At 34.9% G+C, this 19,027-nt stretch overlaps 1 protein-coding gene across 1 annotated transcript in view; it reads left to right on the plus strand.

Moving 5' to 3' along the window:
- Nucleotides 1-19,027, plus strand: part of MS3_00001072 (uncharacterized protein) — a 242,527-nt gene that overhangs the window by 216,567 nt on the left and 6,933 nt on the right. The window lies entirely within an intron of this gene.

Genomic DNA, 19,027 nt, shown 5'->3' on the forward strand with positions numbered 1-19,027 from the left:
TATCCACAGTTGTTTTAAATTCCTGACCCCTATTGATAAAACCTATCATAGATGTGATTAACAATAATTTATAGTCAACGATTGGTTAACTTGTAATTCAAAAGATCTGCTCATATGTTCATGAACAAACAGTTGGTTGTCTGTAATAATCTGTTAATTGACTTTTAATAGCGCACAAAATGTCGTTTACTCAGGTATTACAGTCTGTAGTTGAACAAACAACTGTACTGTAATTTCGTGAATTTATCAACATCAACATTATCCGTTTCATGTCGTTCATCATGATCTAATTACCAGAGGAAAACATATCTGCGTATGTTTTAGTGTCAATCAGTAATTCAGCTCAGGAAGAGTATGAGTCAGATTATAAATTATTTGATGTGATGTCTCGTTATAGCTACTTGTGTATTTTACATATCAGTCAGTCAGTCAGTCAGTAACAACGTAGAACTTCTGTACGTACGTACATCAGTTCGAGTTGCCACACCACATTAGCACAGAGATGCAGTTGTCGATTCAAATCCCGTAGTGGTAGAGGTAGTAAGAGTATAAGCAGTAATCGGGAAGATTAAGGTTTGGAGATGTTATTTATAGAGTATAATCCAGTGAAATAAATTTGGAACGAGAAAAAAAGGACATGAAGAATTCAGAAGATTAGAATTTGGGAGAACACAGAGTGGATGCACCTGCGCCATTGCAAACGATTTTGAGCCATGTCATTCAGGGTCTCTAACCATCGGTTGCTATCATCTCGCGGTCCCCAACCAGGTAGTCTACACCTACCAACATGACTCAGTTCACTTGTCAGTGACTTCATGGACTTGTGCCATGTTTTGGTTTGGCCGCCCCTAGCTTTCTTCCAATCTACTCCTATATCACTGAACATAGCACGTCGAGGCAGTCGGTCGTTGGGCATACGTAACACGTGTCCCAGCCATCTTAACTGATGAAGTTTCACTACGTCATCAATTGATTTGCCATCCTTACCCAGTACCCGTTTCCTAACAACTGTACCCGTTTCCTAACATATTGTTATTAGGAAATATGTTGCAAGTACACAGTATGACTTACTGCATGATTTTATGGTTATGCGATATCAACTGTTACAGCTTGTCAATTCTTGCATATAACCTATTGCTCTGTACTGTTCTTCATTATCCATTCATGACCTTTGGAAAAGGGACTTTGATGTATTGCGTAGAATGCTCGAGGCAGTAAGCAAAGAGTGCGGAGAAAATTTTGAGGTCATTATTATTAGGATTGTAGATAATCATTCATGTCTAGCTAAATCCTGACAGGTGTTCTCTTATCACGTACTAACCACCCATTTCGTCTATATGTCTCCCCTTTGTATATCTTTTGTTAGAACGAGACATTGACGCATTAGAATCCAAGTAAGCAAGCAAAAATAAAAGAATCCTAATATACCTTATACTCTTAATTTTTCAATGTAGTTTTGTGATGACAGCACAAATGATCTTCATATTTTGAATGTTAAACATCACCGTTCGTGTACTTAATGCATGAAGTTTTCTCAAAAAGTCCTTTCAACAACTTGATGCTTACACGGGGTGTACTTCAGTGTTTTCATCAATTCAGCAGAAGATTGTTCTTCTTTAAATCACCTCTTTCTTCTTCATTTCACTTCCAACGAAGACTAATATGCTACTTCTACTTATTACCAATATGTAAATATTTTAATGTCGAACATACGATTGTTCGCTGTTTTAATCGTCTATATTTCGTATTCGCTGTTTTGAAAAAGTGTACACTCATCTCCTAAATCTCTATTTTACTCGACTCCATAATCTGTTAGACAGCTGAAACATATAGCTAAGGTGATTCACATCTACTATTTCAGTACATTTAATCTAATATGCGTTTACTCATAAGAAATAGTCTTCTGAAAACAAAAATAATGATGATATTATTAGTGTATACTATCGGAGAGTGAGATTATAAAGTGACGTCAGTCTGTTGACCTCAGTTGTTGTTTGTAGAAACGCCAATGTATGTACTTCTATGTTGTTTATCACCATATTCTATCTCAATAACCAGAATTATATGATTTTCTCTTTTGTGTAATGTGACTGATATAAATCTTAAATATAATAAGGAATTTCACATAATAATGATGCTTTTATATGACTGATCGTCATTTACGCACACGGAACAAAGTTGAATGAAATTTCCATTTTGCAGATGACTAATATTTTTCTAATGAGAGATTGAAGCGAAAACGAGTAGGTCGTTCTTTCAGGTTACGTTAGGTAATGATCTTGTTCTGTCAGTTGCTATGAGAACCTGCATAGCTTGCTCAAGCTTCCGGATAGTCTTATTTGTTCATTCTTTTTGAGTCCCACTGCTTTTGCCTCTGTATCGCACTTAACCAAATACACTCAATGCTCGTCTTAAATCTCAGCTACACCTTTCATAAGCGCATGATTATTTCAGTGAAGCATTGAGAATGTGCATTGTGTAAGGAAAACAAAAGTTCCAAGTACCACTGTTTATCTCTATCTCGTACAAAGTCTACTTTTTTCGTACTCAATGGTGATATGACTGAGGAGTGCAAGTAAGGTTCTCTTGTTGCGTATGTTCAGTATGTGAATGAGTATGTTAATCGTCTGTTAGATATTCCCGTCAATTCATGAAATTACTGATTTCACTTGGTTATGGAGATTTTGAACACATCAACTTATAATGAACGACAAGATTAAATAAAAATAATAAACAGTGAATCATCGCACAATCATCTAATATTCATCCATTCAATGGTAAAGTAGATCATTTCAAGATACCATATCATTTTCGAATGATAATTTACTCATTTTCCCAATGAATATACTCGGTTTCAAACTTTTCTTTACACAGTAGATAGACAAGAATTGTTGTGACCTGGCACACAAAATAATCGTCACGACAGCCGTTAGACATCACCTTTATAATGATCACTCGCAGGTTAGTATTTTAAAGGATTTAATATGTTTCACGGTCATCGCTGTGCTGCATATTCGAATGTAGGGGCATAATGAGATTCGTACGTTTTAAACGTTTCCAGCTCAGAAGAGCCACGGTAACGCTAGCTCTCAACAGAAACGACTCTCGTATGAGGCACGTATTCATCAGCATTCCACTTCCTCCATATCTTCTTTGAGCAGCACATAGTGCATCCGAGGAAATGTTACATATTGCAGGTTAGATGCATTGTGAAGTCACAGACAAGAAAGGTATGGAGAAGAGTGTAGTATTTGTGAAAGACCGTACATCACTTGATTTATTGAGATTAGACTGGACAGATTGGCTGAAGGTAATAGACTGACCCTAAAACTCAATCTGCAACATTGTCTGTACAGCGGAAATTGAAGAGGAGAACTCTGTGGTGTCGTTATCACAAAGTCATAAAACAGCATTTAGTGAGAGACTTAATGAATGCACTGAACCTCTGACACTTTGATAAAAATCGAAGCTAGGTTTGTGGTCTAAAAGAACTTAACCACATGATGCTCCCACAGTCGCTAAACAAGAAATCCAAAGGCTTGACGAAACGGGTGTTACTGAACCGGTGTACGTCTCAGCATAAGCTGCACCGAAAGCAGTTGTAAAGAAAATCAACCACGCGTCCATTTATATATCCCTTACTCAATCGAGACAAATGAAGCCGTAGAAACTCGGCAGTAAATTAAAGGCGAATTCTGAGGACTGGAATGGACTATAGTTATATATATTCTTATTGTATAAGTGTTCAGCAAATCGATCACGTATATTCACACTCTTCTTATTATAAGTTTTCTTTTGACCTACAGACTATTATAATATGATTTACTTTTCAAAAGTGTTAGGTGTCGTTGAACATAATCGATGGCAACTTTGGGATCCATTCATGAACAAATACTAAATGTATATTTTTATCTAAAATAGAGCATGAACAAAGATAATAGAGGGGACTATATGTATATTTGTATCGTCTAATCATTCAATAACTAAACTAATCCCATTCATATTCCTCTTATTATAAGCTTCATTTTGATCTGTGAACCATTATTATATGTTTTACCATTCTTGAATTTTGACTTGTCTATTATTCACTGCCTCCCACATTCACAGCCACTTTTGGTCAGATTTTTAACAATGTTGTTTTCTGTTTAATGGTACGTTTTGGTCTGTTTGGTTATTATATACAAACCCAGTATGTTTGAAATACATGATTCATATTGCAGAGGCTGAGTTTGGCGTCTTGGAGTTTAATGGCCGGGCTAGGCGGAAAGCAGGACCAATAAGGACTCTAAACAGCTCGCACGTGTTAGGCGTCACTGGTTCGAATGATGATTCACTGCTTCTGATTGGTGGTATTATTACATTATCCATTAACAGGGCACTCAGGCCAGAAAATAAAACACAAATTTATGACCATTTTATACCTTCAGTCTTTCACAGTGACAGCTACTTTTTGACTTCATCGTGTACAAATGTTATTTTCTGACTTATGGTGTGATGTGGTTTTTATGGCTTGACTATAAAGCATGTATGTTTGAAACGAATGTTTCGCATAATGGAAGATGATATTAGTAATCTGAACCTTTGCCAGTCACTGGCACATATAAACACGTACACATTCAGCTAGTTGAACATTCACTTGTCTACTGATCATTAAAATTAAATTGATTCCACATTTGCCTATTCCAATCAAATCAACATATTGATTCCTAGAAAATATTTAACTCGGTACTTTATATCTAGAATGATAGTATTAAATCAACACTGACAACCAGATAGACATAGAGTTGACTGCTTCTCAGTGATCAGTTAATGTACCCACTTCATAGATCCGTAGATCAAGAATCATACTGAACAAAGTGATCGAACACTTCAATACAATCTACTTATCAAACTAATTTGGATTAAATGTTCACTTTCGTAACCAATAGTGATAGGAATTGAATTCTAAAAAAATTGCATTGAAGGTCATGTAGAATATAAGAATAAACTGTGCAATCAGTTACGTAATACAGAATATTGATCGACTGCACAAATGAAGAATTAGTGTAAAATATATTGAAATGATTACTGTATATGCTACTTTTATATTTGGAAGGATACAGAATTCTATGAAACGTTCGTAATAAATGTTGACGCTTAATAGTCAGTGATGTGATGTATACTACTTATAACTGACGAACGACATAAGTAGTATTTAATACCAGTCGAAAGTGGATGAAACGTATTAGGAAATTTATCCAGCATTTACTTCACCTCATTCACCAATTTGTACATCATTGATAGTATTTTACATATTACATAACTTCTGACTTGTTTTTAAATTACTGTCCTTCAATTTATCTAATCCATATTTATTTCTGATTATTAACCTTACAATATCATTCAATACGTAGAGCTATTACAATTCACATGTTATTCTTTTTTCAACGATGGGTATCACTTTACATGTGACCGGATTTTGGATGATTAAGCTGGATAATATAACTGTAGAAACTGAAGAGAATGACACGACGATCATTTATTTTACACAGTTTGAGCTACTATAAACATATTTCTGTTAAAATGTCTGTGGAAGCTACTTCATTCGGATTGGTTCATGTAAGATACATTTTGAATGTTTTGTGAGTGAAAATCCCTTCATGTATACACTTGCAGTTTGTTCCCATTGATTTCTTTAGCTGCACATTGTTGGCCGTTTTGATTCCATTTGAGTTGTTAATATTTGTATTTCATTATAGTTCTTATTTTTCTTACGCTTTCACTATGTTTCCGTGTTTCTTCTTGAACTGCATTTATGTTGTTTGAGTTGATACTTAGTCATGAGGGCCGCCATATTGGTTGGTTTGTCGCTCCTTTTGATTGTGTTGCTTGTATTGACTGGAATTGTGCCTTTCTTCGATTGTGAATTGAGGCACTCTTCCAGAATTGGAAACACTCTAGGCTATAACGCAATCATGGCGTTCACGAATCAGTTCCATAATGAATATCAATGGTTTTTCTTTGTATTAATTGTAATCATTTTGTCATATCTATTATGGTCAACTGGACATTCAGCTTTTACACCTCTGATTAACTCAACACTATAGTATGTTTCACAGCTAAATAGTATGGTTGAAGTGATTCAGAAGATAATAATATTCAAGAAGAAGATGTTATTCTCGATGAATCATATTACTTTGACATGAACACAACATGCACTACTTTCGTCCTCTCAAATCTGTTCACATAAAGGACTGTTACTTGACGATTCAGTCAAGAATAGGTATTTCAGTATCGCATAGAATCATCACATTTACTATTTGTGTTCTTCTAATCTAATATGCGTTTTCACATATGAAACATATTTCTCAAGGTTAACACAAATGATGATAATAATAGTGTACACTGTCTAAGAGTGTGATTTTAAAGTGACATCAGTCTGGTGACCTCAGTGGTTGTATATAGAAATGTTTATGATTTTACTTTTTGTTGTTTACCACCATATTCTATCTAAACAATTTGATAATATGGCTTATTCTTTTGTATAATGAGCTTGATATCAATCTTGAATATCATAAGGAATGTCACTTACTAATGATTCTTTCTGTCTATCGACCATTCCGGATTCGCGAAATTGGTCGACGTTATTGCGTAGAAATTTTGATTAGATTAGGTAGTGTTCAATGTGTTTAGTCTGTTGGGAGAAATCCGTGAATGCGGGTTTCTTGATGTTTGGTAAAGGTCAATTCAGTTTATCTTCGCTTCTGAAGAATCCAATACTCCTCGTGTGATCCAAACTCATATCATGCGAGAAATAACTGTCAGCTTGCCCGAGGATCATGACACCCAATGGCGACTCCTGTGCATACTTGTACATATTTCTAGGATTATGCTAATGAAAGTAACTAACAAATGTCAATGGTTAGTGAAATCCTTCCTAATTACCAACAGATTCAGCTGCTGATATTGCCTTTCTTTGCATGACGAACTGAGAAATGTTTGTCACGCAATTCTTAATTTCGTGACACAGATAATTTGACTTTTACAAAAGTCCTTGAAGTGACAACTTAACGTATTCCTAAGGAATAAAAATAATATCTTACTATCATTTAGGAATTACTTTATCCTCCATTATTGTTTATATACCTTGGTTCCTGCCTGCAGGTATTAGTGATCCACCGCTACTAGACATGGAAGCTCGTCAAGCGAAATCTTCTTCTATTCCATCGACAACCATTTTGTAACATTTGGTACAATTGCAAGTTATTCAATGATAAGTATTTATATATCATTGATTTGTATTGTATAACTCACAAATAGCATGAGGATTAACATCTTTAGCAAAATGGTTCGACTGTTGAAAAATCGAACCGAAAAATCTCTAATATTTCAGATAATAACAACTCTGTTATTGCCTGTGATCTTTATTTAATCAGATAGTGCTGGGAGTAGATGTATTCCACACCTGCTACTACATGACTCAAATCTCATATTGAGATGAAAAAGCATTGATTATATTAAGAGTGAGACAATATCTATAAGCAATTATGCGTTCTATTGTGGAGTCACTTGTGAGCTCACTATCAAAGGATGATAATCTTAGGCAAGAAATAAAGACACAATCACCACTCAAACTGCTACTGTTGGTGGATGTAGTTCCTGCGGGAATTACAGTCATTAGAAATTAAATTCTGTCATCAATTTTATCGCTGGCAAAGTTGCTAAGTGCATTATCTCGCAAATTAAAGTGATTATCTATAATAAACCTAACAAAATTACCCTTGAATTTGTGTGTACGTGTGTAAGGAATTTGGTTTGGAAAACAGATGAACTTCAACAAATCCTATTGCATCAGCATGAGGACTCACTTATGCTGTTAAACTGCCTCATGTTCGCCAACACTCTGAATTACCAATGAACAACGCTAAATTGCCTTTGAGGCATGTATTGACCTCAGGCAACCAATGGATGTCCAATGGCAACATTATTTCGAAATCTCCCAACAAAACATTAGAAAATCATGCACAACTACCTAGTTCTAACGTGAAAGCTCTTAAAATCAGTAAAGATTACAAACTCTTTACCATGTTGTAAAAAGAAAGTATATACAGAACCGTCTGTTTCCGGACCTAATAGGAAGAATATTACAATGTCTCCACCGTACACTAATTTGCACACCGACATAATGTTTTACCTTAATAATAGTTGAGGTGACTATATGATCAGAATTTGTTCAAACGTCACACAACACGGACACCACTATCGTCGTGTGAGCAGGGCTGATTTTGGAAAGATCGCAGAACACCAACGTATCTCCAAAAGTTCGGGTTGTGTGGATGATCTTATAGTCAATATATTTACACATGCATCCGCTTCGAACTACAATAATTCAAGGGATTTATATTGCCCTAGAATGAACTGGATTACCGGTAGTTGTGAGCCATAATGAATTTCCGGTAACCATTAACATACACTACTGATCGCAGTGAGAGTGATAGTACACTTGATATAATATTTAATAGAGATGTCATCCTACTATCTGTACAAGTACACAATGAATTGAAAAACAGTAGAAATAATAAAGTCCTATTTTCCCTCATTTGAGAGACGGAATTTCATACTTTCTCTACAAATGCGTTGGTGCCCTTCTTCTTCACAAGGTGTTTGCTCTCAATATGGAAGCAGGCACTTATCCTTACTGTTGGGATACCGCATATTATTGAACCACGTTAGATGTGAGATTGACATGATTAATTATCGGCCCATAAATATTACTCCGGTCATCTCCGGGACTATTGCAAAAATTGTTAGTGACGAATTCCCCAAATTCCTACCCACTGAAAAATTATCATTGATTCTCAACATCGATTTCTGGAAGTTGATCTTGTAATAATTGCCACTTTTACCTCTTTAATTCAGTGTTGTGTTATGGGTTGCATAACTCAAAACCTTTATAACATTTCGATCAAGTTTTATGTACAAACACTCATAGAATATTACTTGGAACTGATTGTACCTTGAATTATAATTCCAGATGTACCAAACTTGAGTTCGGCTTTCTATTGAAGAGACTCCAAATTTAATCCTTTTCTTCAAGTTACTTAATAAACTATCCTTTACATCCAGTCAAGTAATTCAATTTGCAGAAACTTTAATTAAAATATTGGTAACTCCGTTTCATTGGTTAAACAAACTTATGCTTATTTATCTCTTATGATGAATTATTTTACCAGTGAATTCTCTAGACTGTGTAATAATCTGCCACAATCCGTATGCCAGCTGCAATAACTTCCAGTCTTTGTTCACCGTATTGGTGCATATGGCTCTTCTAAAAATGCGTTAAATGTTGTAGCACCTGCAAGTGCATCTTATTCAAATTAGTTAGGGTTGACAGGGAAAGCGGTAATGTAAAATAACAGCAGATAGGTGTTTCAAATTACTGGATTCTGCAGTAAGAATGTTTGAACATTTGAAGTTCCTATAATCTAACTTGTTGAATAAGATGCACTTGCAGGTGCTACAACATTTAACGCATTTTTAGAAGAGCCATATGCACCAATACGGTGAACAAAGACTGGAAGTTATTGCAGCTGGCATACGGATTGTGGCAGATTATTACACAGTCTAGAGAATTCACTGGTAAAATAATTCATCATAAGAGATAAATAAGCATAAGTTTGTTTAACCAATGAAACGGAGTTACCAATATTTTAATTAAAGTTTCTGCAAATTGAATTACTTGACTGGATGTAAAGGATAGTTTATTAAGTAACTTGAAGAAAAGGATTAAATTTGGAGTCTCTTCAATAGAAAGCCGAACTCAAGTTTGGTACATCTGGAATTATAATTCAAGGTACAATCAGTTCCAAGTAATATTCTATGAGTGTTTGTACATAAAACTTGATCGAAATGTTATAAAGGTTTTGAGTTATGCAACCCATAACACAACACTGAATTAAAGAGGTAAAAGTGGCAATTATTACAAGATCAACTTCCAGAAATCGATGTTGAGAATCAATGATAATTTTTCAGTGGGTAGGAATTTGGGGAATTCGTCACTAACAATTTTTGCAATAGTCCCGGAGATGACCGGAGTAATATTTATGGGCCGATAATTAATCATGTCAATCTCACATCTAACGTGGTTCAATAATATGCGGTATCCCAACAGTAAGGATAAGTGCCTGCTTCCATATTGAGAGCAAACACCTTGTGAAGAAGAAGGGCACCAACGCATTTGTAGAGAAAGTATGAAATTCCGTCTCTCAAATGAGGGAAAATAGGACTTTATTATTTCTACTGTTTTTCAATTCATTGTGTACTTGTACAGATAGTAGGATGACATCTCTATTAAATATTATATCAAGTGTACTATCACTCTCACTGCGATCAGTAGTGTATGTTAATGGTTACCGGAAATTCATTATGGCTCACAACTACCGGTAATCCAGTTCATTCTAGGGCAATATAAATCCCTTGAATTATTGTAGTTCGAAGCGGATGCATGTGTAAATATATTGACTATAAGATCATCCACACAACCCGAACTTTTGGAGATACGTTGGTGTTCTGCGATCTTTCCAAAATCAGCCCTGCTCACACGACGATAGTGGTGTCCGTGTTGTGTGACGTTTGAACAAATTCTGATCATATAGTCACCTCAACTATTATTAAGGTAAAACATTATGTCGGTGTGCAAATTAGTGTACGGTGGAGACATTGTAATATTCTTCCTATTAGGTCCGGAAACAGACGGTTCTGTATATACTTTCTTTTTTACAACATGGTAAAGAGTTTGTAATCTTTACTGATTTTAAGAGCTTTCACGTTAGAACTAGGTAGTTGTGCATGATTTTCTAATGTTTTGTTGGGAGATTTCGAAATAATGTTGCCATTGGACATCCATTGGTTGCCTGAGGTCAATACATGCCTCAAAGGCAATTTAGCGTTGTTCATTGGTAATTCAGAGTGTTGAACATGAGGCAGTTTAACAGCATAAGTGAGTCCTCATGCTGATGCAATAGGATTTGTTGAAGTTCATCTGTTTTCCAAACCAAATTCCTTACACACGTACACACAAATTCAAGGGTAATTTTGTTAGGTTTATTATAGATAATCACTTTAATTTGCGAGATAATGCACTTAGCAACTTTGCCAGCGATAAAATTGATGACAGAATTTAATTTCTAATGACTGTAATTCCCGCAGGAACTACATCCACCAACAGTAGCAGTTTGAGTGGTGATTGTGTCTTTATTTCTTGCCTAAGATTATCATCCTTTGATAGTGAGCTCACAAGTGACTCCACAATAGAACGCATAATTGCTTATAGATATTGTCTCACTCTTAATATAATCAATGCTTTTTCATCTCAATATGAGATTTGAGTCATGTAGTAGCAGGTGTGGAATACATCTACTCCCAGCACTATCTGATTAAATAAAGATCACAGGCAATAACAGAGTTGTTATTATCTGAAATATTAGAGATTTTTCGGTTCGATTTTTCAACAGTCGAACCATTTTGCTAAAGATGTTAATCCTCATGCTATTTGTGAGTTATACAATACAAATCAATGATATATAAATACTTATCATTGAATAACTTGCAATTGTACCAAATGTTACAAAATGGTTGTCGATGGAATAGAAGAAGATTTCGCTTGACGAGCTTCCATGTCTAGTAGCGGTGGATCACTAATACCTGCAGGCAGGAACCAAGGTATATAAACAATAATGGAGGATAAAGTAATTCCTAAATGATAGTAAGATATTATTTTTATTCCTTAGGAATACGTTAAGTTGTCACTTCAAGGACTTTTGTAAAAGTCAAATTATCTGTGTCACGAAATTAAGAATTGCGTGACAAACATTTCTCAGTTCGTCATGCAAAGAAAGGCAATATCAGCAGCTGAATCTGTTGGTAATTAGGAAGGATTTCACTAACCATTGACATTTGTTAGTTACTTTCATTAGCATAATCCTAGAAATATGTACAAGTATGCACAGGAGTCGCCATTGGGTGTCATGATCCTCGGGCAAGCTGACAGTTATTTCTCGCATGATATGAGTTTGGATCACACGAGGAGTATTGGATTCTTCAGAAGCGAAGATAAACTGAATTGACCTTTACCAAACATCAAGAAACCCGCATTCACGGATTTCTCCCAACAGACTAAACACATTGAACACTACCTAATCTAATCAAAATTTCTACGCAATAACGTCGACCAATTTCGCGAATCCGGAATGGTCGATAGACAGAAAGAATCATTAGTAAGTGACATTCCTTATGATATTCAAGATTGATATCAAGCTCATTATACAAAAGAATAAGCCATATTATCAAATTGTTTAGATAGAATATGGTGGTAAACAACAAAAAAGTAAAATCATAAACATTTCTATATACAACCACTGAGGTCACCAGACTGATGTCACTTTAAAATCACACTCTTAGACAGTGTACACTATTATTATCATCATTTGTGTTAACCTTGAGAATATATGTTTCATATGTGAAAACGCATATTAGATTAGAAGAACACAAATAGTAAATGTGATGATTCTATGCGATACTGAAATACCTATTCTTGACTGAATCGTCAAGTAACAGTCCTTTATGTGAACAGATTTGAGAGGACGAAAGTAGTGCATGTTGTGTTCATGTCAAAGTAATATGATTCATCGAGAATAACATCTTCTTCTTGAATATTATTATCTTCTGAATCACTTCAACCATACTATTTAGCTGTGAAACATACTATAGTGTTGAGTTAATCAGAGGTGTAAAAGCTGAATGTCCAGTTGACCATAATAGATATGACAAAATGATTACAATTAATACAAAGAAAAACCATTGATATTCATTATGGAACTGATTCGTGAACGCCATGATTGCGTTATAGCCTAGAGTGTTTCCAATTCTGGAAGAGTGCCTCAATTCACAATCGAAGAAAGGCACAATTCCAGTCAATACAAGCAACACAATCAAAAGGAGCGACAAACCAACCAATATGGCGGCCCTCATGACTAAGTATCAACTCAAACAACATAAATGCAGTTCAAGAAGAAACACGGAAACATAGTGAAAGCGTAAGAAAAATAAGAACTATAATGAAATACAAATATTAACAACTCAAATGGAATCAAAACGGCCAACAATGTGCAGCTAAAGAAATCAATGGGAACAAACTGCAAGTGTATACATGAAGGGATTTTCACTCACAAAACATTCAAAATGTATCTTACATGAACCAATCCGAATGAAGTAGCTTCCACAGACATTTTAACAGAAATATGTTTATAGTAGCTCAAACTGTGTAAAATAAATGATCGTCGTGTCATTCTCTTCAGTTTCTACAGTTATATTATCCAGCTTAATCATCCAAAATCCGGTCACATGTAAAGTGATACCCATCGTTGAAAAAGAATAACATGTGAATTGTAATAGCTCTACGTATTGAATGATATTGTAAGGTTAATAATCAGAAATAAATATGGATTAGATAAATTGAAGGACAGTAATTTAAAAACAAGTCAGAAGTTATGTAATATGTAAAATACTATCAATGATGTACAAATTGGTGAATGAGGTGAAGTAAATGCTGGATAAATTTCCTAATACGTTTCATCCACTTTCGACTGGTATTAAATACTACTTATGTCGTTCGTCAGTTATAAGTAGTATACATCACATCACTGACTATTAAGCGTCAACATTTATTACGAACGTTTCATAGAATTCTGTATCCTTCCAAATATAAAAGTAGCATATACAGTAATCATTTCAATATATTTTACACTAATTCTTCATTTGTGCAGTCGATCAATATTCTGTATTACGTAACTGATTGCACAGTTTATTCTTATATTCTACATGACCTTCAATGCAATTTTTTAGAATTCAATTCCTATCACTATTGGTTACGAAAGTGAACATTTAATCCAAATTAGTTTGATAAGTAGATTGTATTGAAGTGTTCGATCACTTTGTTCAGTATGATTCTTGATCTACGGATCTATGAAGTGGGTACATTAACTGATCACTGAGAAGCAGTCAACTCTATGTCTATCTGGTTGTCAGTGTTGATTTAATACTATCATTCTAGATATAAAGTACCGAGTTAAATATTTTCTAGGAATCAATATGTTGATTTGATTGGAATAGGCAAATGTGGAATCAATTTAATTTTAATGATCAGTAGACAAGTGAATGTTCAACTAGCTGAATGTGTACGTGTTTATATGTGCCAGTGACTGGCAAAGGTTCAGATTACTAATATCATCTTCCATTATGCGAAACATTCGTTTCAAACATACATGCTTTATAGTCAAGCCATAAAAACCACATCACACCATAAGTCAGAAAATAACATTTGTACACGATGAAGTCAAAAAGTAGCTGTCACTGTGAAAGACTGAAGGTATAAAATGGTCATAAATTTGTGTTTTATTTTCTGGCCTGAGTGCCCTGTTAATGGATAATGTAATAATACCACCAATCAGAAGCAGTGAATCATCATTCGAACCAGTGACGCCTAACACGTGCGAGCTGTTTAGAGTCCTTATTGGTCCTGCTTTCCGCCTAGCCCGGCCATTAAACTCCAAGACGCCAAACTCAGCCTCTGCAATATGAATCATGTATTTCAAACATACTGGGTTTGTATATAATAACCAAACAGACCAAAACGTACCATTAAACAGAAAACAACATTGTTAAAAATCTGACCAAAAGTGGCTGTGAATGTGGGAGGCAGTGAATAATAGACAAGTCAAAATTCAAGAATGGTAAAACATATAATAATGGTTCACAGATCAAAATGAAGCTTATAATAAGAGGAATATGAATGGGATTAGTTTAGTTATTGAATGATTAGACGATACAAATATACATATAGTCCCCTCTATTATCTTTGTTCATGCTCTATTTTAGATAAAAATATACATTTAGTATTTGTTCATGAATGGATCCCAAAGTTGCCATCGATTATGTTCAACGACACCTAACACTTTTGAAAAGTAAATCATATTATAATAGTCTGTAGGTCAAAAGAAAACTTATAATAAGAAGAGTGTGAATATACGTGATCGATTTGCTGAACACTTATACAATAAGAATATATATAACTATAGTCCATTCCAGTCCTCAGAATTCGCCTTTAATTTACTGCCGAGTTTCTACGGCTTCATTTGTCTCGATTGAGTAAGGGATATATAAATGGACGCGTGGTTGATTTTCTTTACAACTGCTTTCGGTGCAGCTTATGCTGAGACGTACACCGGTTCAGTAACACCCGTTTCGTCAAGCCTTTGGATTTCTTGTTTAGCGACTGTGGGAGCATCATGTGGTTAAGTTCTTTTAGACCACAAACCTAGCTTCGATTTTTATCAAAGTGTCAGAGGTTCAGTGCATTCATTAAGTCTCTCACTAAATGCTGTTTTATGACTTTGTGATAACGACACCACAGAGTTCTCCTCTTCAATTTCCGCTGTACAGACAATGTTGCAGATTGAGTTTTAGGGTCAGTCTATTACCTTCAGCCAATCTGTCCAGTCTAATCTCAATAAATCGAGTGATGTACGGTCTTTCACAAATACTACACTCTTCTCCATACCTTTCTTGTCTGTGACTTCACAATGCATCTAACCTGCAATATGTAACATTTCCTCGGATGCACTATGTGCTGCTCAAAGAAGATATGGAGGAAGTGGAATGCTGATGAATACGTGCCTCATACGAGAGTCGTTTCTGTTGAGAGCTAGCGTTACCGTGGCTCTTCTGAGCTGGAAACGTTTAAAACGTACGAATCTCATTATGCCCCTACATTCGAATATGCAGCACAGCGATGACCGTGAAACATATTAAATCCTTTAAAATACTAACCTGCGAGTGATCATTATAAAGGTGATGTCTAACGGCTGTCGTGACGATTATTTTGTGTGCCAGGTCACAACAATTCTTGTCTATCTACTGTGTAAAGAAAAGTTTGAAACCGAGTATATTCATTGGGAAAATGAGTAAATTATCATTCGAAAATGATATGGTATCTTGAAATGATCTACTTTACCATTGAATGGATGAATATTAGATGATTGTGCGATGATTCACTGTTTATTATTTTTATTTAATCTTGTCGTTCATTATAAGTTGATGTGTTCAAAATCTCCATAACCAAGTGAAATCAGTAATTTCATGAATTGACGGGAATATCTAACAGACGATTAACATACTCATTCACATACTGAACATACGCAACAAGAGAACCTTACTTGCACTCCTCAGTCATATCACCATTGAGTACGAAAAAAGTAGACTTTGTACGAGATAGAGATAAACAGTGGTACTTGGAACTTTTGTTTTCCTTACACAATGCACATTCTCAATGCTTCACTGAAATAATCATGCGCTTATGAAAGGTGTAGCTGAGATTTAAGACGAGCATTGAGTGTATTTGGTTAAGTGCGATACAGAGGCAAAAGCAGTGGGACTCAAAAAGAATGAACAAATAAGACTATCCGGAAGCTTGAGCAAGCTATGCAGGTTCTCATAGCAACTGACAGAACAAGATCATTACCTAACGTAACCTGAAAGAACGACCTACTCGTTTTCGCTTCAATCTCTCATTAGAAAAATATTAGTCATCTGCAAAATGGAAATTTCATTCAACTTTGTTCCGTGTGCGTAAATGACGATCAGTCATATAAAAGCATCATTATTATGTGAAATTCCTTATTATATTTAAGATTTATATCAGGCACATTACACAAAAGAGAAAATCATATAATTCTGATTATTGAGATAGAATATGGTGATAAACAACATAGAATTACATATATTGGCGTTTCTACAAACAACAACTGAGGTCAACAGACTGACGTCACTTTATAATCTCACTCTCCGATAGTATACACTAATAATATCATCATTATTTTTGTTTTCAGAAGACTATTTCTTATGAGTAAACGCATATTAGATTAAATGTACTGAAATAGTAGATGTGAATCACCTTAGCTATATGTTTCAGCTGTCTAACAGATTATGGAGTCGAGTAAAATAGAGATTTAGGAGATGAGTGTACACTTTTTCAAAAAGCGAATACAAAATATAGACATTTAAAACAGCGAACAATCGTATGTTCGACATTAAAATATTTACATATTGGTAATAAGTAGAAGTAGCATATTAGTCTTCGTTGGAAGTGAAATGAAGAAGAAAGAGGTTATTTAAAGAAGAACAATCTTCTGCTGAATTGATGAAAACACTGAAGTACACCCCGTGTAAGCATCAAGTTGTTGAAAGGACTTTTTGAGAAAACTTCATGCATTAAGTACACGAACGGTGATGTTTAACATTCAAAATATGAAGATCATTTGTGCTGTCATCACAAAATTACATTGAAAAATTAAGAGTATAAGGTATATTAGGATTCTTTTATTTTTGCTTGCTTACTTGGATTCTAATGCGTCAATGTCTCGTTCTAACAAAAGATATACAAAGGATAGACATATAGACGAAATGGGTGGTTAGTACGTGATAAGAGAACACCTGTCAGGATTTAGCTAGACATGAATGATTATCTACAATCCTAATAATAATGACCTCAAAATTTTCTCCGCACTCTTTGCTTACTGCCTCGAGCATTCTACGCAATACATCAAAGTCCCTTTCTCTAATGCTCATGAATGGATAATGGAGAACAGTACGGAGCAATAGGTTATATGCAAGAATTGACAAGCTGTAACAGTTGATATCGCATAACCATAAAATCATGCTGTAAGTCATACTGTGTACTTGCAACATATTTCCTAATAACAATATGTTAGGAAACGGGTACAGTTGTTAGGAAACGGGTACTGGGTAAGGATGGCAAATCAATTGATGACGTAGTGAAACTTCATCAGTTAAGATGGCTGACATGGCTCAAAATCGTTTGCAATGGCGCAGGTGCATCCACTCTGTGTTCTCCCAAATTCTAATCTTCTGAATTCTTCATGTCCCTTTTTTCTCGTTCCAAATTTATTTCACTGGATTATACTCTATAAATAACATCTCCAAACCTTAATCTTCCCGATTACTGCTTATACTCTTACTACCTCTACCACTACGGGATTTGAATCGACAACTGCATCTCTGTGCTAATGTGGTGTGGCAACTCGAACTGATGTACGTACGTACGGTTCTACGTTGTTACTGACTGACTGACTGACTATATGTAAAATACACAAGTAGCTATAACGAGACATCACATCAAATAATTTATAATCTGACTCATACTCTTCCTGAGCTGAATTACTGATTGACACTAAAACATACGCAGATATGTTTTCCTCTGGTAATTAGATCATGATGAACGACATGAAACGGATAATGTTGATGTTGATAAATTCACGAAATTACAGTACAGTTGTTTGTTCAACTACAGACTGTAATACCTGAGTAAACGACATTTTGTGCGCTATTAAAAGTCAATTAACAGATTATTACAGACAACCAACTGTTTGTTCATGAACATATGAGCAGATCTTTTGAATTACAAGTTAACCAATCGTTGACTATAAATTATTAATCACATCTATGATAGGTTTTATCAATAGGGGTCAGGAATTTAAAACAACTGTGGATAAATTACAGCTCATGTTATCAACAGCCAGAAAAATATTGAATAAAGATGAGCTCATCTACGTCTATGATTGGTTAACAATGAACATACGATTTTACCACGTATGTTCATCTTAATGGTCAGTTTGAATCATCGAATCAGTAGTAAACAACCTTACACTTCAAACATCTATATAAACCTGACACGTTTTATTAAAATATGACCTACTACTTTGAACAAGAAGATGAGGTGAGTGTTGATTGAGCATGTAACTCAAATTGAGAATCAATACAATGAGATAACGTTGTTTATTTCATCTGAACCATTTCAGACACAACATGTTATCTTCTCAATCGATGTCATTTCTTCTGATCGTCGTCTGGCTTTACGAATTCTTCAAATGCCAGGATCTTTGTGAAGAACGTGAATGGATGACTTTGGAAAAAG

This window comes from Schistosoma haematobium, chromosome 1 (assembly GCF_000699445.3).
Source record: "Schistosoma haematobium chromosome 1, whole genome shotgun sequence".
NCBI lineage: Eukaryota > Metazoa > Platyhelminthes > Trematoda > Strigeidida > Schistosomatidae > Schistosoma > Schistosoma haematobium.